General features: G+C 37.0%; 1 long non-coding RNA gene across 1 annotated transcript; it reads right to left on the reverse strand.

The window, feature by feature from the left end:
• Window positions 1–241: 241 nt before the first annotated feature.
• On the reverse strand, window positions 242–22106 carry LOC309653279. Its single transcript, XR_014259065.1, has 2 exons — window positions 5459–22106; window positions 242–3770 (listed from the first exon to the last, which is right to left on the reverse strand). It is a non-coding gene; the product is annotated as an uncharacterized lncRNA (long non-coding RNA).
• Between the last annotated feature and the right edge of the window lie 3939 nt (window positions 22107–26045).

Raw genomic sequence — 26045 nt, forward strand, 5'->3', positions numbered from 1 at the left:
TAAATAAATAAATCTTAAAAAAAAAAGAGTTTAGGATTTGCAAATCGTATATTACAATATATATAATAAAATGTATATAAAATAGATAAACAACAAGGTCCTACTCTACATCACAGGGAACTATATTCAATATCCTATAATAAACCATAATGGAAAAGAATATGATAAAGAATATATATGTATAACTGAATCACTTTTGCTCTGCACCAGAAACTAACACAACACTGTAAATCAACTATACTTCAATAAAAATTAAAAATTAAAAAACGAGTATTTTGTCACGTCATCAGGTATTGCTTAGGAACTGAGACCCAGACAGAGCTTCTGACTCTTGCTCTTGTGTCCCTTATGCAGAGTCAACGTTATGCATTATGTTTCTGTTATAGCTTAACATTCCGAGACTCAAAGAACACTAGAACATCCCAAGCCATACACATGCATCATGTTAATCTACAAGGTCCAAATGTGTTAGGAAATGCACAATGATTGAACTCTATCAGCAACTTGTTGTATTACATAGAAATTGTATTGGATCACATTCATAATGTAAACACGTTTAATTTTCTTTTTGCTGTGACATTTCTGGATGTTTTCTATGGTATAGTTATACAATTGAAATTATGGCAGAGTCATTTCTGCTAAGAAAAGGAAGAGATGGAGTAAAAAAAAATTAACATGTTGAATTTCCAGACACAATTGTTGGGCGCAGCGCATTCACAGGCTTTCTTCTTCTTCTTCTTCTTTTTTTGTCTTTATAGGCTTTCTTCTGAAACACAGATAACAATCCCCTTGTATAGATCAGGAAGTTAAATCTTGTGGATGCTAAGTGAAATTTTCAAGTTTCCACACCTTAAATAAGTGACAGAACAGGAATTTTAACCCATGTTTGCCCATTTCCAAACCCTAAGCTTTTCCACTGCTACTACTACTTAGATGGTAAGCTTTCAGAACTCAAGGACTGTATCATTTGAATTGGCTTGATAAAGTATCCATGCCTGGTCTTACATTTGAGTATGTATCATGTTACCGTAGGTAACAGGGTCTGGAAAGCTGAAGAAAAGGCCTGTAGTGAAGATATGATTTGGTCTAGCAGTGCCTTAAACTTACTAGGTGTAAAGTAAATATTTGTTGAATGAATAAAAGAAAGAGAGAGAAAGAAATGTATATTTGTTAGTCATCATCAAATTAACAAATAAAAATGAATAACTATCTCATTTTTAAATATGTGATTGAAAACAGAATTGGGATAATTCTGTACAAGCTGTTTCCAAAAATGCTTTTTGTAAATAAAATAAAGTCTTTATTTTATGTTGTGAAATGATATTTTTAATAAACATAATACACTGTACACTCACAGAACTAATGCAAGGTGAAAACTGCAACACCTTTTGTATTGTCTAGAACATAGTAGACTTTGAAGAAGTATTACTCCTGCCTCCTTACCTTTTCTCTCCCATTAAAGATATGATGTTAACATAAATTAAATAGCAAAATTATTATAGAGAATATTTGAAAGTGTAACAGCAACAAGTGAAATGTCAATGCATTTTTAATAATCTGTGAGCTTCAGTGTCATTTCTGAGTTGTAGGATGGATTACCTGATGAAATTGGCAAAGGGAAAAATAGCCATTATGCCATTTCCTTTTCTTTCTCTTACATTACCTTCTAGTGGGTCATCAGAGAAATAGTTTCCTCTTGAGTTCAAGAAATAAATGACAGTATTGACTCTCCTGGTTAGAGTACTGGAGTAGAAGACCAGGGATCCAGAGAGCTGACCCGTTACCAACTACTGGACCATGGGCACATTTCTTCCTCTCAGATGGCCTCATTTTTAAAATACAAAATACCGTATATTAGGTTGATCAATAAGAAATTGACATTTTTCTTGGTTAGAAATGCTCAAATTTTGACAATTTCATACAGTTCATTTTAATATAACAGTGGTTAGGAGTATGAATTTGCTGTAGTAAAGCCTGGGTTTGAGACTAGTTCCACATCAAACCATTTGAGTCTCCTATACCTCAAGTTTTTCATCTTTCAAATGGGGATAAGAATAGTATCTACACCCTTATTTGTAATTGAGGATTAAGTGTTATAGTGTAAGTAAAGTGTCAGATACATTGCAAATGCTCAATAAATGTTAGCTACATTTATTGTTGTTGTTGTTGCTATTCCTGACTTTCCAGAGAGCAAATAATGGGGGAAATGTTACTTTTTAGCTACTAAAATGTTTTGTGAAGCAACAATATTAAAATAGGATAAGACTGATGGAAAAATCTAAATAAAATTTAATGGAACAGAAAAAAAGTTCAGTCTTAAGAAAGTTTTAAATGTGATAAACTTGGCATTTCTTATCAGTGAGCAACATGGATTATTCTGATAGTGGTATTGGGTCAGTTGGTAAATCTTTCATTAAAAAACATAAATTTTGATCCTTTTCTCATGCTATAAAATATGAAATTAAAAAACCCACCATGGTACTGATGCAAAAACTATATACAGCTTAGTGGTAAATAATAATAGCAATAATAATAGTAAAAAAAAACCCAGAAACATAGCCAAATTATACAGTATGTATTTTAAGTATTTAGCAATCAAATTCATTAGTAGTTTACAATTAAACAGCAAAGAAATATCATTTACCTCATAGACAGGCAAAAATTAGAATGGTGGATAATGCCAAGTGGTGCTGGGGGTTTATGGGGACCCTCACAAACAGCTGGTAGAAGTACATACTGGTGCACTCATTCTGGAGATCAATATATTGAGTAGAAGTGCTTAGTCATAGCAAGGGTACACATGGTCAATGACCCAGCAATTCTGCTCATAGATGTATATCTCAGAGTCAGTTTTTACATAGTTAAGTAAGGGAATATGTATAAGGATATATTTGTGGTGGTGGGAAATTGAAGGTAACTTGTTTGTCTACCACAGGGACAGTGGAAAATACATGTCCATTGTTCAGAATCATTTGTAATGCTGTTTTCCATTTCTGATACTTAGTCCGTTCTCATCCACAAATCAGCTTTATCATCAAGTCACTGAGCCTCTCTTAGCTTCTGTTTCCTCCACAATAAAAATAAGGGAACTGGATTGATCAAGGGGCCTTATCCTTTTCACATCCACTGGTGTATTATTTCAGTGGACCTTCCATATAAGCTTATGGTTTTGTGCCTCTTTTTGATATTAGGATAATGGACAATAACTGAACAGCAGTTTAAATTAGGGGTTTGTCTCTCTTTAAAAGGAATCTCTTTAAGTTATAATAATAACCAGTTCCTAATTCACTTATTCAGAATTCCATAAATGGAGAGAGCTTAATACAAAGCGTATCTCTGGAAAAACAAAGAAAATGAAAGAGTATAAAATAGTATTTTGCTGAACACTGAAATTTTGCTTGAAATAAAGGTTAGAGAAGACTGCTGTAAAACCCAGTTTATCATGGTAATGCTTTTTTCTCCTTATTTCCCCTCTTATTTTATATTTTGATCATTTAAAACTTTATTTTTAATTACAAATTACAAATTTATGGTAGTTAAATTGTGAAAAAATATTGATGGTAGTCATTAAAAATTTCAATTCTAGTAGTGTCTGAAGTAAAATATGAAAGTCTAGCCCTTATGACCGATTGTATTATGTAATAATGCCTGTCTACCCTTTGAAAATTCTTATTTAATTCAATGGAACAAACCTGCTTTTTCAGGCCTCTTTCTGCAGCATCTGGCTGAGTCATACTGCTTCAGAGGGTCTCTGCCATGCCAAACTATATCTGCTGAAAAAGAGAAAGAAGAGCTTACATTCAAGTAGAAAAATGAATGGCTCTCTCTTTTCAGGGTCTAAGGCAGAGTGTCTAGAATTGTTTTCCACCTCAGTCATCTGACACTTATATAAACCTTTTACTATTCAGAGGTTTCTCTTGGGGACAAGGCCAATCCATCACCAAAATCAGCAATTTCTGTCCAAGTCATTTGTTTAAGCCCTTCTATGTGTTGGACTCCAAAACATGAAAGTACGAACTTTTCAGTTTCAAGAGAGGTGCTATGCAGGCATCTGCAACATCTTGCAAAGTTCAAGCATCTTTCTCTTTATAAAGAATCTTTGGCAATGAGTGTTCAGGTAATAAGGAGAGCAGGATCCTCTCAGAAAACTCTTGTGACCAGCGGACAGAGCAGTCTCCTTCTGCTGAGGAACTGGGGTGGGAGGGATGAATACATTGGTTCAATGAGAACTTGGATTAACTCTGGCTAAATGTGGTACTGGCCTGGGGGGTAAAATTTGTTTCATAATAATGATAATACAAGGATTTTAAACCAGTTTTTAATATTTTTCATCAAACTACACCTGTAATTCAGGGCTACTGACTCCAAATTCTGTGCTCTTGCCATTACCTACCCCCATGCTGTATCACGATGTGCTATGTTTACTATTACTGCTCACTACTGACCGCTCTGAGGAGTATTTACTGTTATTGTGGCCTTAAAGCAGCTGCTCAGTGGAATCTAAGGTCGGCACTTTCTAACAGGACATCAGTACAGCCATGCTCCTTACTTCCCTGAGGCTTTTTTTCCACTTAATTCCAGTTTATGGACTTTAAATTGGTACAACTTTTCTGGGTGGCGGGTGGGGAATTAAATTAAGCATGTGTATACCATTTGAGGCAGCTATTCCATGTCTTGAAATGTACCCTAAGGAAATTGTTAAGGATGTTCACAACTGTTTGGAAACAATAACATTCATCAACCTAAATACCTAATTTTGTGTTTTACCACAAACGTAAATTTATTGAAGGATAAAAAGAACACAAAGGATATCTATCAATAAAGGGGTATATGGAAACATACATAAGTGTTCTAGGAACACACAAACACACACTCACAACATCCAGGTTTATTCATAAAAGCCTAAAAAGTACCCATATGGGTTTCAGAGGCACAAAGAGGACAAACTTATAAATGAGCTAGATCTATTCTAAATGCAAATGTGAAATACCTTATTTAGCAACAGAAAGTTACTGGCTGGCTTTCATCTCACCATTGTTTATTATAAGAAAAATGTATTAGCTGTGTGGTAGGATTATGAAAGATTTATGTTATTTTTATCTTTTTGTATTAATTTTTTCTTTCATGGATAGGTGTTATGAGATAAAACATAAAATTAAAGAATGAAGGCCTATCAACAAAAAATTGCAATGCTTTCATTAGTATAAGTACACAAACTTCTGTAATTTTAACAGCATGCAGAAACTTGTTTGGTATGACCTAAATCAAATTAAATTATAATGAAACTGCAAAAGGGTGAGGACACTCTTTGGTATAGCAAAAATCATCACTAAGAATCCACATTACTTTTGAACTTAAGTAAAAATATAGACATGAAGCCTTAGAGGTGTAACACATTACAATGGTGAAAACAAACAAAACAAAACACAGACATCGTCCTTACACTATTTGAACTTACAGTCTAAAGCCAGCTAAAATGATGACGTGTTGAAGCTGCTCTGATAGGGGAAGTCAGAGTGCTGTGGGAACAGAGCAGAGAGCACAAGTACCTGACTGGTCTTGGGTGTGTTGGGGAGGCTTCCTACAGGAAGTGATGTTTAAGTTGGAACCTGAGGGATAAGAAGGCATTAGCTGGGTAAAGAAAGGGCAAGGCTAATCTGAGACCTTAGCCAGATATAATAGTCAGGAAATACTCTCTGACCTGGTTCATCCCTGGGGAAATCCTGTGTGGAAATCCACTACCCAGCAGTTGGGCATGTCCGGAAAACTGTGTGAAACTTAACAACGTAATTGTAGAAAGTGCCTGAACTCTGCAGTTCATGTCCATGAGAGAAACCAAGAATGAGACTTCCCAAGAATTGTCTCATCTTTAACTCTTTCTATACTATATTATCAGTGAGCTCCAATCAGGAGAAAGTTACAAATCATTAGTATGTAAAAAAGTGAATGGATGAGTAGCTGAAATGCTCAAAGCATCAGGATATCTCTACTCTACTCCCTTCCTCTTCCAGAGTTCCTAGATTCTTTGGTTTATGCTGGTGGGCTACAATGTCTGAGCCTGGTCACATGTGTAGAGGTAAACACTAACACTAGACAGGTATAGTGGAGTATAGACTATTACAGTTCTGGAGCTCAGGAAAAAGGAAATCAGGAGGCAGAGATTTAGGCTGGCAGTAGCTGGCACACTGGAGACATTCAAACACTATGTGATAAATGGAAAGATGAATGAATGAATGAATGAACAAATGACAGATTTTTGGAGACAGCAGAAAATGAAGCTGTTTATCTCTTCATGGTGTTTCCATCCGTATTTATCTTTTGAAATGGATTGGGATTGTATTATATATCTCCACTCTAATCTGATTTTTAAAATATTATTGATTTTAATTAACAGAAAGTCATTTTTTTCCTTTCATTAAAATTCAGAAAAATACCTATTGACATTAATGACAGTTGCAGTTTGGATATCATAAAGCAGGAAGTTGAGGAATGAGGGAGCTGCCTATGCTCCATCAACCCGACAGAGCTTTCTGGAAGTCTCCTGGAGCAAGAATATTGCTAAGGAACTCAGCAACTGCCTCAGACTTGAGAAAGGAGGAACCAGAGCCCCAGCCCCAACTTAGGAGGAAATTGTGTGTGTGTGTGTGTGTGTGTGTGTGTGTGTGTGTGTGCATGTGTGTGTAAATATTTGCGGTTATATATTTTAACATATTATACTTTACACATACATTGATTTATTTTGAAATAATAGGATCTTACCACATAGTTTGTAATTAGATTTTTCCCCATTGAAGAGTACATTGTAAACACCTTTCAGTATCAATGCATATATTTTACATTATCGGTTTTGTGATTCAGTTTAAAACCAGCTGTTTTCTGTGTGTTGAATGTACATAAACAATATCATGTGATATTTGTCTTTGTCTGACTTACTTCACTTAGTATGATAATCTCTAGCTCCATTCTTGTTGCTGCAAATGGCATCATTTCATTCTTTTTCATGGCTGAGTAATATTCCATTGTGTATATATACCAATAGACCCTAGTGTTCTTTTGAGGATCATAAACTAGTTGTGAAGCCAGTTGCCAGAGTCTTGGTCAATGATAATGTCATTGTGCAGGTGTATGATTCATGGGACTGGAGGTCTATTTTGAAGAGCAATCCTGGTCTGCATTTTAAATTCTGATGTTGATGAGAAAGGACAGAGGTACACCTCATTACTCCATTATCACTTGAGTATGGAAAAGGGCCCTCCAGTTTAGAAGAAGAGGACACCATAGATAATGTGAGAGAGCAACTAGATGGTGTATCTAAAAGCAAAGGACATACTGCAGTTTCATGGGGACTTAAGTAAACTCTGAATACAGTGTTTAACCGGGTTCTATTTTGCAGTAAAACAATAACCTAAAACTAATTCAGGAGCCTTTAAAGTACCTTCATATCTTTCTCCTAAAGCGGGAATGATACCTGGGGCAATGAGTCCAAGGCCTGTGCCATTAGCAGTAATTAGCTCCAAGCTACTATACATTGATTCCCTATCATCTCAGACACTTGATTATAATATACATCTCATTTTTCTCCTGAAAAATCTTGTATGGTTGAGAGGCAGGGTAGGTGAAATTCAGATAGGCGAGGTTATAAAGAGGTGAAGGGATTTACCCAAAGTTGTTAGAGAGTTACTGGGTTAAGTCTGGGTTAAGGATCCAGAGAGGTTTCCTGACCTAAGTGGACTGTCTAGAAGCCAAAGTACTGGCTTTGTTCCTATGAGAGGCTTGCTTTTTAAAGGACAAAAAATGATTTTCTGATGTTAACATCCAGTAAGTAAAATAAGAAGACAAGAAAGCACATGGAACATAAGAAGCGTATGTATAATGTTATTTGTTTTTACCTCCCTCCACTCCCACCCCCTAGAATTTCCTGTGCCCTTGAGAAGGGAACTCTGACTTGAAGCAGAAAAATGCTCCCCTTTTCAGGGAGGACATTGGGGATAAAGTACAACAGGGATTCTAAATTGAATGGGTCACCCTCCCAGGAGTGAGATAAGCCCAAAACTCTCCCAGAAGTCAACCACTCTGTTCTGTCAGAAAGGACTACATAGAAACTCTTCCTTTTATGAGAATTCACTATGCCCAGATCATGGTTAGATCTCAATAAATATTTGTCCAATTTAGTTACATCAGACTGACTCTTCAGTAAGGTTTTTTGGGTCTTAGTCAGCTATATCCGATGGCAACCCTTCTAATAAAGGTGACCACAAAGTTCCACAAAATCGTGGATCAAAAACCCAGCTTGGCAATATAAGTAGATAGACAAAAAGCAGAAGGAGAAGTAAAACATACAGCTTAACCAGATAATCCACCAAGCTACGACTCTATCCACGAGGAAATCTTGCACAGAAATTTAACCCAACTCAGACGAAAGTGTCTGTTCCTTTGAATAAATATTTCCAGAATGAATGAATTAATGAGAGAAGTACAGATTCAGGAGTCATCATCAAGAAATAAAAAAGAATTACACAAAAAAGAATTACACTCTTTTGATCTTTTCCTATCCATGATAATTTTTTAAACATATTTTGGATCATAGTGTACATACAGATTCGTAACCTGTTATTAATGTCACAGCAATTACTAGTGTTTCTCCTTATAGAAATTGATGCTTTTCTACGTCAGCGGAGGTAGACTATTGAGATGATCGCCACCTGCTGGTCAGAACCAGAACGACATCTCTCAATATCTCTAGGAGGCGGCTAAGTAAGGATTTGGGGAGGGAGGGGCCTCTGGTCTGACCCACTAAACAGGGATTGTTCGAGGTTTGAATGGCACAGACAGGCCTTCCTGCAGAATCAGATGCTGCCTGGTTCTCTGAGCTCCCCACAGGAAGTTCCACCCCTATCCCATGTAGAGAAAGTAGCCAGAGTGACGGTCCATGAGGGAATGTATATCTGTGTGTGTGTGTGCATATTTTGTATTTGGGGTCATAGCTTTTAGACACATTTGCTTTATAACATGTACTTACTCATAAACATAGGAGTATTATCAATAATAAATGGAATCATATTGTACACACAGTGTATAATCTGCTTTTATGCTTAATAGTCAATACTGTTCCAAGTGAATATTTCTATAACATTAGTTGCGTGAATCAGATCATTAGATTTGTGTATTAAGGACATCAAATCATAGAGAAATGTATAAATAGAAATGAAACTGCGGTTTACCTTCCTAAGATAAACATTCTTAATAGAGTGCTAATACATTCTGCAAAGGTTTTTATCCCTATACAGTGTACTAGAATATATAAGTACTTTTGTGCAAATATATACACAAAATACATATATATGCACTATATAAATATACAGCTATGCATATCTATTCTTCAGGAAAAAACGGGGGGACAACACGCTAATCTGCAGCTCTCTTGTTTTTCACGTATGAAATCTTAAGGTTTTAACTTGTATTTCTTTCATTATTGTGTTTGGGTTATCTTTTCATAGGTTTGTTGGGCACTTATATTGCTTTTTATGAAAACTGCAACTAAAAAGGATTATTTATAATGAGGATGACCATGTAATTTATTGTTTGAACTGGGCACTTTTGAGAGTGAAAGGTGCACTATTAAACAATAGACATAAATTGGGAGCATATCAAGCTGTATGGTCACCTTCTGATAAAACATGAATATTAACTCAATGTCTGTAATATATGTGAACAACGTTCCTTCCCATTTTATATTTCATTTTATTTTTTATAACGCAAATGTTTTAAAATCATATTGATTTTTATTATTAAAAACAATATGGTTAATTATAAATGTTTGAAGAATACACTGGGGTGGAGTAATTGGCAGTCTTCTGGGAGATTAGATGGAGGGAGCATTCAAAGCCCATGAGTCCACAGGACGCAGAGGGAAAAGCTTGGGTTTTAGTACAATTCCAGGCTTAGAGTGCCTGGTCTGTAATTTACAATATTACTGACCTGAAAATTCTGGCTTGAGCTGTAGGTTAGGAAGAGGATAGTAATCTCTAACTTGAATGTTTATTTTCAGGATTAAAGGAGATGAGATATGAAATCACTATGATATAGAATGTTTGATGAATGTTCATTTCCATTTCCCAGGTCACCCTCTCAGTGTTTAAAAACCTGAGCCTCTGGCAGACTCCGACTCACTGCTTCAGGGATGAGCCAATGGATGTGGCCCAACACCCAAGTCTCTTGGCACAAAGGGTGGAACTTCATCTCCTCTGTCATCTTCCTCACACGGTGGGGTGGTGAGTGAGTACCCACGGGACTATTGCAGGGAGTGTGATCCAACCATTTCTCCAGCCCTGGAAGCCCATCTTCTAAAAGGGCAGCTGCTGCTCTCTGTACATTGTGGAGAGGGCAAGAGCTGGAACCTCATTCCTGCCTCTTACCAGATGTGTGACTCTGGAAAATTTTTTACTCCCTCTGAACCTGAATTCATCTGCTCTAAAATGGGAAAAAATTAATACCTTTTCCACAGAGATGTTGTGTGGGGAAAATGAGAAAACTTAAAAGAAATATTTGCACATTGTATGCGACTTCAACAAATGTTTGTCTTGCCCACCGTGACTCCTCTCCACCATGAAAGAGACTGACATAAAACAAAGAGCAGAATTGTCGGAGAGAACATTTGGAAATGTAGCAACAAGAAATGAAATGTTTAAATATTTACATAATGTATGAAGTTGAGTGCCATTTCTGTGCTGTGGGATCTGAGGAAGTTAGGGAAAGGAAAGACAGTCATTGCACTGTTTCCTTTTATTCCATGTGATTTCCTGTCCCTGTTACTTCACTTTCTATTTGAACATCCAAAGAAACAGTTTTCCACTAAGCCCTGGAAAGAGGAGACGGTAAAGAGGAATCAAGCATAATAACGGAGCTCAGGACCTTACATGAGTCATTTTCCCTGTGTCGTCCTCATCTCTAATATGGGGTCACACAAAATATAACTATGGATAGGGGTTTGGGCCCTGGGTACTATTATTTTCAGGTTACATGATATTTGGCAAATTGCTTAACTTTTCTCAGTCCCATTAAAACAATCTTGCAAATGGCTATTACAATGGCAACAGCTCATTAGGTTGTACTGAAAATTAAATGAGAAAGTGCATGTAAAGCATTTAGTAAAATGTCTGGCACTAAGTGCGCCATAAATTTTATCTTCATATTCTTTTATTATTAGCCTTCTCAAGCCAATCAGAAGAAGGATATAGGGCTTGTGGCTGGGGAGGGATGTAGAGTATCACCTTAGATGACGAGATTCCATGGAGAGGCAGAATTTTTTAAACATCTTTATTAGAGTATAATTAATTTACCATGGTGTGTTAGTTTCTGCTGTATAACAAAGTGAGCCAGCTATACATATACATATATCACCATATCTCCTCCCTCTTGTGTCTGCCTCCCATCCTCCCTATCCCACCCCTCTAGGTGGTCACAAAGCACTGAGCTGATCTCCCTGTGCTATGCAGCTGCTTCCCAGTAGCTATCTATTTTACATTTGATAGTGTGTATATGTCCATACCACTCTCTCACTTCATCCCAGCTTACCCTTCCCCCTCCCCGTGTCCTCAAGTCCATTCTCTATGTCTGCGTCTTTATTCCTGTCCTGCCCGTAGGTTCTTCATAACCATTTTTTTTTAGATTCCAAATATATGTGTTAGCATACGGTATTTGTTTTTCTCTTTCTGACTTACTTCACTCTGTATGACAGACTCTGGGTCCATCCACCTCACTACAAATAACTCAATTTCATTTCTTTATATGGCTGAGTAATATTCCATTGTATATATGTGCCACATCTTCTTTATCCATTCATCTGTCGATGTAAACTTAGGTTGCTTCCATGTCCTGGCTACTGTAAATAGAGGTGCAATGAACATTGTGGTACAAGACTCTTTTTGAATTATGGTTTTCTCAGGGTATATGCACAGTAGTGGGATAGCTGGGTCATATGGTAGTTCTATTTAGTTTTTTAAGGAACCTCCATAGTGTTCTCCATAGTGGCTGTATCAACTTACATTCCCACCAACAGTGCAAGAGGGTTCCCTTTTCTCCATACCCACTCCAGCATTTCTTATTTGTAGATTTTCTGATGATGCCCATTCTAACAGGTGTGAGATGATACCTCTTGTAGTTTTGATTTGCATTTCTCTAGTAATTAGTGATGTTGAGCAGCTTTCCATGTGCTTCTTGGCCATCTGTATGTCTTCTTTGGAGAAATGTCTATTTAGATCTTCTGCCCATTTTTGGATTGAGTTGTTTATTTTTTTTAATATTGACCTACATGAGCTGTTTATATATTTTGGAGATTAATCCTTTGTCCATTGATTCATTTGCAAATATTTTCTCCCATTCTGAGGGTTGTCTTTTTGTCTCGTTTGTAGTTTCCTTTGCTGTGCAAAAGCTTTTAAGTTTCATTAGGTCCCATTTGTTTATTTTCGTTTTTATTTCCATTACTCTAGGAGGTGGATCAAAAAAGATCTTGCTGTGATTTATGTCAAAGAGTGTTCTTCCTATGTTTTCCTCTAAGAGTTTGATAGTGGCCAGTCATACATTTAGGTCTCTAATCCATTTTGAGTTTACTTTTGTGTATGGTGTTAGGGAGTGTTCTAATTACATTCTTTTACATGTAGCTGTCCAGTTTTCCCAGCACCACTTATTGAAGAGACTGTCTTTTCTCCATTGTACATCCTTGCCTCCTTTGTCATAGATTAGTTGACCATAGGTGCGTGGGTTTATCTCTGGGCTTTCTATCCTGTTCCATTGATCTATATTTCTGTTTTTGTGCCAGTACCATATTGTCTTGATTACTGTAGCTATGTAGTATAGTCTGAAGTCAGGGAGTCTGATTCCTCCAGCTCCAGTTTTTTCCTTCAAGACTGCTTTGGCTATTCGGGGTCTTTTGTGTCTCCACACAAATTTTAAGATTCTTTGTTCTAGTTCTGTAAAAAATGCCATTGGTAATTTGATAGGGATTGCACTGAATCTGTAGATTGCTTTGGGTAGTATACTCATTTTCACAATATTGATTTTTCGAATCCAAGAACATGGTATATCTCTCCATCTGTTTGTATTATGTTTAATTTCTTTCATCAGTGTCTTATAGTTTTCTCCATACAGGTCTTTTGTCTCCCTAGGTAGCTTTTTTCCTAGGTATTTTATTCTTTTTGTTGCAATGGTAAATGGGAGTGTTTCCTTAATTTCTCTTTCAGATTTTTCATCATTAGTGTATAGGAATGCAAGAGATTTCTGTGCATTAATTTTGTATCCTGCAACTTTACCAAATTCATTGATTAGATCTAGTAGTTTTCTGGTGGCATCTTTAGTATTCTCTATGTATAGTACCATGTCATCTGCAAACAGTGAAAGTTTTACTTCTTCTTTTCCAATTTGTATTCCTTTTATTTCTTTTTCTTCTCTGATTGCCATGGTTAGGACTTCCAAAACTATATTGAATAATAGTGGTGAGAGTGGATATCCTTGTATTCTTCCTGATCTTAGAGGAAATGCTTTCAGTTTTTCACCATTGAGAATGATGTTTGCTGTGGGTTTGTCATATATGGCCTTTATTATGTTGAGGTAGTTTCCCTCTATCACCACTTTCTGGAGAGTTTTTATCATAAATGGGTGTTGAATTTTGTCAAAAGCTTTTTCTGCATTTATTGAGATGATCATATGGTTTTTATTCTTCAATTTGTTAATATGGTGTATCACATTGATTGATTTGTTTATGTTGAAGAATCCTTGCACCCCTGGGATAAATGCCACTTGATCATGGTGTATGATCCTTTTAATGTGCTGTTGGATTCTGTTTGCTAGGCTATTGTTGAGGATTTTTGCATCTATGTTCATCAGTGCTATTGGCCTGTAGTTTTCTTTTTGTGTGTGTGACATCCTGCCTGGTTTTGGTATCAGGGTGATGGTGGCCTCGTAGAATGAGTTTGGAAGTGTTCCTCCCTCTGCTATATTTTGGAAGAGTTTGAGAAGGATAGGTGTTAGTTCTTCTCTAAATGTTTGATAGAATTCGCCTGTGAAGCCATCTAGTCCTGGACTTTTGTTTGTTGGAAGGTTTTTAATCACAGTTTCAATTTCAGTGCTTGTGATTGGCCTGTTTATTTTCTATTTCTTCCTGGTTCAGTCTCCGAAGGTTGTGCTTTTCTAAGAATTTGTCCATTTCTTCCAGGTTGTCCATTTTATTGGCATATAGCTGCTTGTAGTAATCTCTCATGATCCTTTGTATATCTGCAGTGTCAGTTGTTACTTCCCCGTTTTCATCTGTAATTCTGTTGATTTCAGTCTTCTCCCTTTTTTTTCTTGATGAGTCTGGCTAATGGTTTATCAATTTTGTTTATCTTCTCAAAGAACCAGCTTTTATTTTTATTGATCTTTGCTATTGTTTTCTTCATTTCTTTTTCATTAATTTCTGATCTGATCTTTATGATTTCTTTCCTTCTGCTAACTTTGGGGTTTTTTTGTTCTTTCTCTAACTGCTTAAGGTGTAAGGTTAGGTTGTTTATTTGAGATGTTTCTTGTTTCTTCAGGTAAGATTGTGTTGCTATAAACTTCCCTCTTAGAACTGCTTTTGCTGAATCCCATAGATTTTGGGTGGTCATGTTTTCATTGTCATTTGTTTCTAGGTATTTTTTGAATTCCTCTTTGATTTCTTCAGTGATCTCTTGGTTATTAAGTAGTGTATTGTTTAGCCTACATGTGTTTGTATTTTTTGTAGAATTTTTCCTGTAATTGATATCTAGTCTCATAGCATTGTGGTTGGAAAAGATACTTGATATTATTTCAATTTTCTTAAATTTACCAAGGCTTGATTTGTGACCCAAGATATGATCTATCCTGGAGAATGTTCCATGAGCACTTGAGAAGAAAGTGTATTCTGTTGTTTTTGAGTGGAATGTCCTATAAATATCAATTAAGTCCATCTTGTTTAATGTATCATTTAAAGCTTGTCTTTCCTAATTTATTTTCATTTTGGATGATCCGTCCATTGGTGATAGTGGGTTGTTAAAGTCCCCTATTACTATTTTGTTACTGTTGATTTCCCCTTTATGGCTGTTAGCATTTGCCTTATGTATTGAGGTGCTCTTATGTTGGGTGCATAAATATTTACAATTGTTATATCTTCTTCTTGGATTGATCCCTTAATCATTATGTAGTGTCCTTCTTTGTCTCTTGTAATAGTCTTTATTTTAAAGTCTATTTTGTCTGTTACGAGAATTGTTAATCCAGCTTTCTTTTGATTTCCATTTGCATGGAATATCTTTTTCCATCCTCTCACTTTCAGTCTGTATGTGTCCCTAGGTCTGAAGTGGGTCTCTTGTAGACAACATATATATGGGTCTTGTTTTTGTATGTATTCAGCCAATCTGTGTCTTTTTGTTGGAGCATTTAATCCATTTACTTTTAAGGTAATTATCAGTATGTATGTTCTTATTACCATTTTTAAAATTGTTTTGGGTGTGTTATTGTAGGTCTTTTCCTTCTCTTGTGTTTCCTGCCTAGAGAAGTTTCTTTAGCATTTATTGTAAAGCTGGTTTAGTGGTGCTGAATTCTCTTAGCTTTTGCTGGTCTGTAAAGGTTTTAATTTCTCCATCAAATCTGAATGAGATCCTTGCTGGGTAGAGTAATCTTGGTTGTAGGTTCTTCCCTTTCATCACTTTAAATATGTCCTACCACTCCCTTCTGGCTTGCAGTGTTTCTGCTGAAAGATCAGCTGTTAACCTTATGGGGATTCCCTTGAATGTTATTTGTTGCATTTCCCCTGCTGCTTTTAATATTTTTTGTTTATATTTAATTTTTGATAGTTTGATTAATATGTGTCTTGGCGTGTTTCTCCTTGGATTTATCCTGTATGACACTCTCTGCGCTTCCTGGAGTTGATTATTTCATTTCCCATGTTAGCGGAATTTTCAACTATAATCTCTTCAAATATTTTCTCAGTCTCTTTTGTTTCCCTCTTCTTCTTCTGGGACCCTTATAATTTGAATGTTGGTGCATTTAATGTTGTCCAAGAGGTCTCTGAGACTGTCCTCAATTCTTTTCATTCTTTTCTTTTTATTCTGCTCTGTGGTAGTTACTTCCACTATTTTATCTTCTAGGTCACTTATCCATTCTTCTTCTTCAGTTATTCTGCTCTTGATTCCTTCTAGAGAATTTTTAATTCCATTTATTGTGTTGTTCATCATTCTTTGTTTGCTCTTCAGTTCTTCTATGTCCTTGTTAAACGCTTCTTCTGTGTTCTCCATTCTATTTTCAAGATTTCCAAGATTATGGATCATCTTTACTATCCTTATTCTGAATTCTTTTTCAGGTAGAGTGCCTATTTCCTCTTCATTTGTTTGGTCTGGTGAATTTTTACCTTGCTCCTTCATCTGCTGTGTATTTCTCTGTCTTCTCATTTTGCTTAGCTTGCTGTGTTTGGGGTCTCCATTTTGCAGGCTGCAGGTTCGTAGTTCCCATTGTTTTTGGTGTCTGCCCCCAGTGGGTAGGATTAGTTCAGTGGGTTATGTAGCCTTCCTGGTGGAGGGGACTGGTGCCTGTGCTCTGGTGTATGAGGCTGGATCTTGTCTTTCTGGTGGGCAGAACCATGTCTGGTGGTGTGTTTTGGGGTGTCTGTTACCTTATTATGATTTTAAGCAGCCTCTGTGCTAAGGGGTGGGGTTGTGTTCCTGTCTTGCTAGTTGTTTGGCATAGGTTGTCCCGCACTGTAGCTTGCTGGCTATCGAGTGGAGCTGGGTCTTAGTGTTGAGACAGAGATCTCAGGGAGAGCTTTCATTGTTTGATATTACGTGGAGCCAGGAGGTCTCTGGTGGGCCAATGTCCTGAACTTGGCTCTCCCACCTCAGAGGCTCAGGCCTGACACCTGGCCGGAGCACCAAGACCCTTTTAGCGACACGGCTCAGAAGAAAAGAGAGGGAAAAAAAAGGAAAAATAAGTAAATAAAATAAAATTATTTAAATAAAAGATAAAAAATATTATTAAAAATTAAAAAATAATTAAGAATAAAGAAAAAAGAAAGAAGAGAGTAACCAAACAAAAAAACAAATCCACTAATGATAACAAGCACTAAAAACTATAGTAAAAAAAAAAAAAGAACCCTAAGACGAATGGTAAAAGCAAAGCTATACAGACAAATCACACAAAGAAACATACACATACACACTCACAAAAAGAGCAAAAGGAAAGAAAATAAATAAATAAATATATATAAAAGGAAGAGAGCAACCAAATCAATAAACAAATCTACCAATGATAATAAGCTCTAAATACTAAACTAAGATAAATCTAAAGCCAGAAACAAATTAGATGCAGAAAGCCAAACCCAAGTCTACAGTTGCTCCCAAAGTCCACCGCCTCAATTCTGGTATGATTCGTTGTCTATTCAGGTATTCCACAGATGCAGGGTACATCAGGTTGATTGTGGAGATTTAATCTGCTGCTCCTGAGGCTGCTGGGAGAAATTTCCCTTTCTCTTCTTTTTTCACACAGCTCCTGGTGTTCAGGTTTGGATATGGCCCTGCCTCTGTGTGTAGGTTGCCTGAGTGCGTCTGTTCTTCACTCAGACAGGACAGGGTTAAAGTAGCGGGTGATTAGGGAGCTGTGGCTCACTCAGGCCAGGGGGAGGGAGAGGTACGGAATGCGGGCCGAGCCTGCATTGGCAGAGGCTGGTGTGACATTGCAACAGTCTGAGGCGCGCCATGTGTTCTCCTGGGGACGCTGTCCCTGGATCACGTCACCCTGGCAGTGGCGTGCTGCACAGGCTCCCAGGAGGGGAGGTGTGGATAGTGACCAGTGCTTGCACACAGGCTTCTTGGTGGCTGCAGCAGCAGCCTTAGTGTTTCATGCCCATCTCTGGTGTCCGTGCTGATAGCTGCAGCTCGCGCCTGTCTCTGGAGCTCGTTTAGGTGGTGCTCTGAATCCCCTCTCCTTGCGCACCCCAATACAATGGTCTCTTGCCTCTTAGGCAAGTCCAGAGTTTTTCCTGGACTCCCTCCCAGCTAGCTGTGGTGCACTAGCCCTCTTCAGGCTGTGTTCACACAGCCAACCCCAGTCCACTCCCTGGGGTCTGACCTCTGAAGCCCAAGCCTCAGCTCCCAGCCGCTACCCGCCCCGGCAGGTGAGCAGACAAGTCTCTCAGGCTGGTGAGTGCTGGTCAGCACAGATCCTCTGTGCGGGAATCTCTCCATTTTGCCCTCCACACCCCTGTTGCTGTGTTCTCCTCCGTGGCTCTGAAGCTTGCCCCCTGTCACCCCCCGTCTCCACCAGTCAAGGGGTTTCCTAGTGCATGGAAACTTTTCCTCCTTCACAGCTCCCTCACAGAGGTACAGGTCCCATCCCTATTCTTTGTCTCTGTTTTTTCTTTTGCCCTACCGAGGTACGTGGGGGGGGGCGGTTCTTGCCTTTCGGGAAGTCTGAGGTCTTCTGCCAGTGTTCAGTAGGTGTTCTGTAGGAGTTGTTCAACATGTAGATGTATCTTTGATGTATTTGTGGGGAGGAAGGTGATCTCCACCTCTTACTCCTCAGCCATCTTGAAGGTCCCCCAAAGATGGAGTATTAAAACACTTCAATCTTGGTGAAATAACTGACATATATTTTAATAGGACAGAATAGAAAAATAAGAAGCAGAACCAAGTACGCAGAAATATTAAGTATCCGATAAATTTTGCTTTTTCAATTTCTTGAGAATTCATAGACTAAGAATTGGTTCTAGATCATTGGTAAACTGTTCACTGCAAAGGAAAGGGAGATCTTATCCACATGCCATATGATATGATGTGAAGGCCAAAATATTCATGCACAGTACCACATATACATCTAATGTGATTCTAGTTACATAAAAGTATGTGCAGCTGTACATGTTTGTGCATATATGTGGATGTTTCTGGTTGCAAAGGGATGCAAGAAACCATGAACGCTCTTTATCAGTGAGAGTGAGATTGGTGGTTATTTGTATCTTTTTATACTTGTCTATACTTTTGATAATATCCTGAGTGAACATGAATTACTTTTATAGTCAGAAAGAAAGCCTAAAAGCTTTTATAGTTAAGGAACACAAGGCAGTATGAGGGGTTGGAAAGAGAAAAAAGCTTTGGGGTCATACACAGTTTGTGTTCTCATCTGGGCTCTGCTCATTACTGGGGAGTGACCCGAAGGTAAGGTATTGGTTGGCCAAAAAGTTTGTTCGGGTTTTTCTGTACGATGGCTTGGAAAAACCCTAATGAATTTTTTGGCCAACCCACTACTTAACCCCTCTGAGCTTCAGTTTTTCCATTCTGAAAAGAAGGAAAGTAATCCTTTCTTTATAGGGTTATCTAAGTAATTTGATAGAATTATCGGACTATAGATTATTGTGCTGTGCTTTATTCTCAAGTATACCTGGGATCCCATTCCAACTCTGCTACTTATTCCTACAAGTTTCTTCACCCTTCAGAACCTCAGTTTCCTCATCTTTAAATGTAGTGATAATATTGATCTTGAGATATTATATATGATGTTAGCTGTCAAACACAGTGTCGTGGTAGACACTCCCCCAGGTACCTATTTCCATGAATATTACACCTACCAGTAATAGAAAATAAAGAGGTGGTTTTTTCTGACTGGTGGCAGAAGAATTAATGGTAATTTTTATTTTCTTTAAGTAATTCTTACTTTCTTCTATTTAAGTATTTTCTATCCTGCAAAGCCTTGATCCTGCCATTCTGCCCTGAGGAATTTATCTTACAACAAAACTTGCTTCAGGAATTTCCTATTTGAAACAATGGCACAGTTATGGTGATTATGCATATCTTTTTGCAACTTGTGTAAGATTTTCCATGGGATAAATTCCTGAGAGCAAAAATTTTCAGCCAAAGCATATGGCATTGCCAAATGCAGATTTTAAATGTTCAACACCAATTCCCACTGCCACCAAAGATGGGTGAGAATTCCTCTTTCTCCACAGAGACCCAATCATTTAAAAAGGAGCTTATGCACTACAACCCAGAAATTCCTCTTGCAGGAACTTGTCCTGCAGGGCAATCTGCACAGAACTCTATTACAGAGATTTACCCCATGATTGAGGCAGAAGGATCAAGGAACAGGAGAGTTGAAGATCACTGAAGTGAAACTGTTCAAGTGATGGGCCATGCACTGTAAGCTGGATGGGGAAAGAGTGACAGATTTAAGGGGGCTGATGCACGAGGAGAATGTAGAAGGGTAAGATGATGGATTCCTGGTCCATGCCTCCCACCCCCAGGGAACCAAGGGAATTCTGGGTGCCTGCTCTGTGCTTGGCACTGGGATTGCTGCCATATATAGTTTTACCTCCCTTAATCCTCATAACAGTTATGTGAAGGGGATGTTTTCAGCTCTACTCTCTAGAGGAGGAAACTGAGGCTCTAACAGGTAAAGAACTATGTTTCATTGAATTTAAGATGTCATCGCTTTTAAGACACATGCTATTTTAGGCACTACTAAGAAAGACAGAATGCTTGCTGTTATAAAATACCAGTGGTTGAGATGAAAAAAAAAAAGTGTGTCTTAGAATGGGTGAAATGCAACAACTTGTGTAGGGCCATGCATCTATTCTGTTGAAAATTGAGATTGAAGCCTATGTTTTTCTGATATCAGAAAATATAATTGGTATAATTTAAAAAATTAAGTGGTAAATCAGACTTGTATAAATCAGGCAATGTTTTCTTCTCCTATTGTCTTTATTGTGTGATATGGTAGAAATATTTATATTCGTTTCTGATAGCTAGGTGCTAGTCTGTTCCCTCCTGTGCAGTGGTTCTGTGCACCTTGGGCAAGTCAATGCATATCTGTGTGCCACATTTTCCTTAGCTGTAAATAAATATTAAGAAGATGGATTCTATCATCAGGATCACTTTAACCCATTCACATTTTGTTATCTAAAATTCTCACTGCCTGGCACTCAGCCTTATGTGGCTCTGCCTCCCTTCCATGTGTTACTTACAGAATAATTTTTAAAGATTTAGTTAATACCTTCTGGTCAGGGGCCAGGGTTGATTGGGAGTGGGGTGAGATGTTGGAGGGTGTTCTTTTTGAAAGATGCGTGCAGTTGCATTGCTAAGTAATGGGATTTACTCCTTCATGCTTCCTACTTAATAGAATCCACATTACTATATATGGAGTTTTCTTACTGCAGGACATGTACATACAGAAACAAATGGAAAGTGCCAGGATGTTGGAAATAAGCAAAACCTGGTAAAGGGCTTGCCTATAAAAGACATGGAAAGATTACTAAAGGTAGCAAATAAATGTGTTTTTAAAAATTTTTCTTTTATTGAGGGAACGTTGACATAACATTAATATGGGTTTGGCTGGGCATTAAAATTCTAGTTGAATAAAAGAAAACTGAGGGAGGATGTGAGAAAGGCAAGTTCAAGAGGCTAAAACTTTAGTTCCAGAATTTTCACTTTCATTTCCTTTTCACAGCATTATTTTAATAATAAAATATTACTTGTTCTGTTAAATGCCAACAATATAGACATGTGTAAAGTAAAATATAAAAGTCTCCCTGACTCTGTATTTCCTTATTACTCTGTACTGCTAAACGCCACCGTACAGAATTGACCCTCATATGAGATTGTTATTGCTTGTTTTTAAATGAAATATAAATTTCCCAATGTGCATGGACATAGAGCACCATGTTTTTCTCTTCCTAAAATGTAGAGACCAAGCAGCTAAATGTGCTAAAGTGAGATGGATCACAAAATGCACCTTCAAAAAGGAGGGAGCAGAGTGTTCCAGAGGAAAGACAAATGGGAGAGCTTTGAAACACAAAGCCATTTTTGTTTATATTGTGTGGATTATAAGAAGATAATATTGTTTACTATATGTGCCTTTAACAATTTAAAAAGTAAATGAACATATAAAGTAAAATCTGAAAGTGTCCATCACTTGCCAAGACTCTGTTGGGTGATACTTCACATCTGCTTCTGCAGGCCTGAAGGTAAAAGCATTTGACTGGTTCTGTTTTTACAAGACTTTAAAATTCTAAACAAAACTGTTTCTTGCTTAAAAGAAAAAAGTGGGGTATCATGTTGCCTCTGACCCGTATGAAGGAATTTCTAGACTTTAAAATTCTAAACAAAACTGTTTCTTGCTTAAAAGAAAAAAGTGGGGTATCATGTTGCCTCTGACCCGTATGAAGGAATTTCTACCACTCATAGCAGCCATTCAGAGAAAGTAGCTTCACACTGCTTCACATTCCATCCCTCTTCAGTCTAAGAAGTTTAAGGGCCTTCTAGAAGTCCATTCGTGACCAGACCTACAGGATGAAGAGTAGAAGCCACCAAAATTCAGAACGGTCAAGATATTTGAATTTTCTAGAACCTTACATAGACTGTGTGGTGTCTTTTTCTTATTGATTCATACAATGCATTACATATTATACATGAATTTGTTGCAAATATGTTTTTCTAGTTTGAGGTTTGCCTTTTCCTGGGCTTTAAAATGCATGTTTTGATACACAGAAGTTTTATATTTTATTACACTTTAATTATCAGTCATTTGCTTTATGGTTTGTACTCTTTTTTTTTTTTTTTTTTTGGGATTTTTTTTTTTTTAATTCAGACAGAAAGTCACAAAAATTATACTCATCCTCATCAGTTCACTCAGTCCCATGTAATTAATTGTTTTTTTTCATCTTGATCTTTTGTTAGCACTTTTATGAGTTCATCAGTTTTTCATCAGAGTTCTGAAAATGCTTATTCATTCAGTTCAGCAGTACAGTCAGTTACCAGAAACCTGTACTTGTCAGAGTCTTTTCCATGAATTTCTTGAAGATGAAACCCTTTTATAGGAACATATTTGCAAAATCATCAGAGTACACCCAGAACTGTCTGTAAATGACAAAAGACTTAAAAATGACCACGGTAAAAGATTTGATGAAAGTTCATAATAATGCAGTTGACAAGAAAATTAGTTATTTCTGAGATATACATTTTAAAGTAATAACTAGGATTATTACTTATAACATTATACCAGAACATATAAGATTTTTAGAAATTTCATGTAATGTCTGAAACATTTATATTAACATATTTCCATACATATTTCCATACAAATACAAATATAAGATTTTTAGAAATTTCATGTAATGTCTGAAACATTTATATTAACATATTTCCATACATATTTCCATACAAATACAAATATAAGATTTTTAGGAATTTCAAGTAATGTCTGAAACATTTATATTAACATATTTCCATACAAATAACCCAATGAAAGTTTAGTATTAGTTGTTTTGTTTGTTTTCTTATACTGCAGGTTCTTATTAGGCATCAATTTTATACATATCAGTGTATACATGTCAATCCCAATCGCCCAATTCAGCACACCACCATCCCCACCTCACCGCAGTTTTCCCCCCTTGGTGTCCATATGTCCATTCTCTACATCTGTGTCTCAACTTCTGCCCTGCAAACTGGCTCATCTGTACCATTTTTCTAGGTTCCACATACATGCATTAATATATGATATTTGTTTTTCTCTTTCTGACTTACTTCACTCTGTATGACAGTCTCTAGATCCATCCACGTCTCAACAAATGACTCAATTTCGTTCCTTTTTATGGCTGAGTAATATTCCATTGTATATATGTACCACATCTTCTTTATCCATTCGTCTGTTGATGGGCATTTAGGTTGCTTCCATGACCTGGCTATTGTAAATAGTGCTGCAATGAACATTTGGGTGCATGTGTCTTTTTGAATTACGGTTTTCTCTGGGTATATGCCCAGTAGTGGGATTGCTGGGTCATATGGTAATTCTATTTTTAGTGTTTTAAGGAACCTCCATATTGTTCTCCAGAGTGGCTGTATCAATTTACATTCCCACCAACAGTGCAAGAGGGTTCCCTTTTCTCCACACCCTCTCCAGCATTTGTTGTTTGTAGATTTTCTGATGATCCCCATTCTAACAGGAGTGAGGTGATACCTCATTGTAGTTTTGATTTGCATTTCTCTAATAATTAGTGATGTTGAGCAGCTTTTCATGTGCTTCATGGCCATCTGTATGTCTTCTTTGGAGAAATGTCTATTTAGGTCTTCTGCCCATTTTTGGATTGGGGTGTTTGTTTCTTTGATATTGAGCTGAATGAGCTGTTTATATATTTTGGAGATAAATCCTTTGTCCGTTGATTCATTTGCAAATATTTTCTCCCATTCTGAGGGTTGTCTTTTCGTCTTGTTTATGGTTTCCTTTGCTGTGCAAAAGCTTTGAAGTTTCATTAGGTCCCACTTGTTTATTTTTGTTTTTATTTCCATTACTCTAGGAGGTGGATCAAAAAAGATCTTGCTGTGATTTATGTCAAAGAGTGTTCTTCCTATGTTTTCCTCTAAGAGTTTTATAGTGTCCAGTCTTATATTTAGGTCTCTAATCCATTTTGAGTTTATTTTTGTGTATGGTGTTAGGGAGTATTCTAATTTCATTCTTTTACATGTAGCTGTCCAGTTTTCCCAACACCACTTATTGAAGAGACTGTCTTTTCTCCATTGTATATCTTTGCCTCCTTTGTCATAGATTAGTTGACCATAGGTGCGTGGGTTAATCTCTGGGCTTTCTATCTTGTTCCATTGATCTATGTTTCTGTTTTTGTGCCAGTACCATATTGTCTTGATTACTGTAGCTTTGTAGTATAGTCTGAAGTCAGGGAGTCTGATTCCTCCAGCTCCATTTTTTTGCCTCAAGACTGCTTTGGCTATTCGGGGTCTTTTGTGTCTCCATACAAATTTTAAGATGATTTGTTCTAGCTCCGTAAAAAATGCCATTGGTAATTTGATAGGGATTGCATTGAATCTGTAGATTGCTTTGGGTAGTATACTCATTTTCACAATGTTGATTCTTCCAATCCAAGAACATGGTATATCTCTCCATCTGTTGGTATCATCTTTAATTTCTTTCATCAGGGTCTTATAGTTTTCTGCATACAGGTCTTTTGTCTCCCTAGGTAGGTTTATTCCTAGGTATTTTATTCTTTTTGTTGCAATGGTAAATGGGAGTGTTTCCATAATTTCTCTTTCAGATTTTTCATCATTAGTGTATAGGAATGCAAGAGATTTCTGTGCATTAATTTTGTATCCTGCAACTTTACCATATTCATTAATTAGCTCTAGCAGTTTTCTGGTGGCAGTTTTAGGATTCTCTATGTATAGTATCATGTCATCCGCAAACAGTGACAGTTTTACTTCCTCTTTTCCAATTTGTATTCCTTTTATTTCTTTTTCTTCTCTGATTGCCGTGGCTAGGACTTCCAGAACTATGTTGAATAATAGTGGTGAGAGTGGACATCCTTGTCTCGTTCCTGATCTTAGAGGAAATGCTTTCAGTTTTTCACCATTGAGAATGATGTTTGCTCTGGGTTTGTCATATATGGCCTTTATTATGTTGAGGTAGGTTCCCTCTATGCCCACTTTCTGGAGAGTTTTTATCATAAATGGGTGTTGAATTTTGTCAAAAGCTTTTTCTGCATCTATTGAGATGATCATATGGTTTTTATTCTTCAGTTTGTTAATATGGTGTATCACATTGATTGATTTGCGTATATTGAAGAATCCTTGCATCCCTGGGATAAATCCCACTTGATCGTGGTGTATGATCCTTTTAATGTGTTGTTGGATTCTGTTTGCTAGTATTTTGTTGAGGATTTTTGCATCTATATTCATCAGTGATATTGGTCTGTAATTTTCTTTTTTTGTAGTGTCTTTGTCTGGTTTTGGTATCAGGGTGATGGTGGCCTCATAGAATGAGTTTGGGAGTGTTCCTTCCTCTGCAATTTTTTGGAAGAGTTTGAGAAGGATGGGTGTTAGCTCTTCTCTAAATGTTTTATAGAATTCACCTGTGAAGCCATCTGGTCCTGGACTTTTGTTTGTTGGAAGATTTTTAATCACAGTTTCAATTTCATTACTTGTGATTGGTCTGTTCATATTTTCTGTTTCTTCCTGATTCAGTCTTGGAAGGTTATACCTTTCTAAGAATTTGTCCATTTCTTCCAGGTTGTC

This window comes from Balaenoptera physalus (genome assembly GCF_965194825.1).
Source record: "Balaenoptera physalus genome assembly, chromosome: X".
NCBI classification, from domain to species: Eukaryota; Metazoa; Chordata; class Mammalia; order Artiodactyla; family Balaenopteridae; genus Balaenoptera; species Balaenoptera physalus.